This window comes from Verticillium alfalfae, genomic scaffold (assembly GCF_000150825.1).
Source record: "Verticillium alfalfae VaMs.102 supercont1.1 genomic scaffold, whole genome shotgun sequence".
Taxonomy (NCBI): domain Eukaryota; kingdom Fungi; phylum Ascomycota; class Sordariomycetes; order Glomerellales; family Plectosphaerellaceae; genus Verticillium; species Verticillium alfalfae.
Genome location: NW_003315038.1, coordinates 3,994,109 through 3,995,665, shown reverse-complemented (window position 1 = coordinate 3,995,665; position 1,557 = coordinate 3,994,109). Strand labels below are relative to the sequence as shown.

Sequence of the window (1,557 nt, the reverse complement as noted above, 5' to 3'; positions counted from 1 at the left end):
AAGTTTAAGAACCTTAATTAGTATTAATTCGTAAGAGCTATTAATCCTAGGATATATATATATATATAATAATATTCATAAGGGTCCTTTACTTAGGGTACTTAAAAGTCTTATTTTATTAATAAGTAAACCTAAAATTAATATTAATAGCGTATATTTCCGATTTAGAGCTTAAAAGGTTCTTATTATTATAAATATACCTCTAAATACTCTTATAAAGCTAATATAAGCTTCCTCGATCTTTATTTTTAATATCCTATAGCTTTAACGATTATTATCTTTAATTTAGTTAAAGCGTTTAAGCTTACTATAAAGTTTTTAGCTATTTAAGATAAAAATAATAAATTTATAAATTCTCTTCTTTTTTCTTTTCTATAATTATCTAATCGTATAATTAACTAATAAAAGATATAAAATATAGAGAAATAATATATTATCGTTAAAAGTATATTAATAATTATCGAGGAGGAGGAGGCTAAAAGGGGGGACGACCTTAATAAAGACTTAAATAATCTTAATAATATTAAGCGTAAAGTAGCTAAACGGGCTATAGCTCTATAGCTCTTTAATTACCTCTAGTAGGATTTACTAAAGTAGTTAAACTTAGAGTCCTCGGACTCTAAAGCTTAATCGCTTTATTAAGCTCTTATTTTACTATTTTACTATTTATAAAGTAATTATTTTTAAAATATAATTAATTATTATTAATATTAATTACTTTTACCTTTTAAATATTCTTTTCTTAACGTTTAATTTATCTTTTAATTTTAATTATAATTTTATTAAAGCTTATTAACGCTTTTAATATTTAATTTAGAGCTCTTTTAATTATTAAATCTATAAAGTTATTTCCTCTTATTATCTACTAGATTTCATTAACTTTACGTTCTTTATAGCTTTACTATAATACTATAAGATCTATTATTAAGCGTTTCTCTATTATCGTACTTAGTTAAATTAAGTATTAATAGAGCGAATAGCTATTAATATAAATAATTATCTATAAGAGTAGTAATTCTAAGTATTTATAGATCTTATAGAGTATTTATTTAAGGATATAAACTATATTAAAGCTATTAATTATCCTATAGATTTCGCTAATTAAGATTAAACGTATAACCTATTTATATTTAATAGATTATTAATAAAGGATATTACTATATACTATAAAAGCATTCTTTTAATCGTAAGAACGTTTATTACTAAGAAAAGTAATAAATCCGATCTATAAACTAAGGTCTTTATTATTTACGAAGGAGCTATTAATAAATATATATAATTAAGCTATTAATTGATCGAGGTATACGTAATTTAAGCTATAATTTATATTATCGATCTATTATTAAATATATTTATTAAACCTTTTAAAATCGTCCTTCTCTAGGTTCCTAGCTTAGGAGGTTATAGCGAAATCGAAGGCTACCTCTAGTTAATAGGTAGAGGCTATATATATATTACGAGCTCTTTAAGCAACGAATTATTACTCTAAATCTTTTATTCCTATAATTATTTACTCTAAGCGATTAATTTAGCTTTTCTATAAAATTATAAGATTAT

The 1,557-nt window shown here is 21.9% G+C and overlaps 1 protein-coding gene across 1 annotated transcript in view; it reads right to left on the bottom strand.

Annotated features, from left to right (window-relative positions):
* Nucleotides 1-1,557, bottom strand: part of VDBG_01218 (hypothetical protein) — a gene marked incomplete at both ends in the record, with an annotated part of 7,769 nt that overhangs the window by 1,120 nt on the left and 5,092 nt on the right. The window contains one exon of the mRNA XM_003009489.1: nt 1-1,557. This exon is cut by the window's left edge and continues 1,120 nt beyond it; it is cut by the window's right edge and continues 4,778 nt beyond it.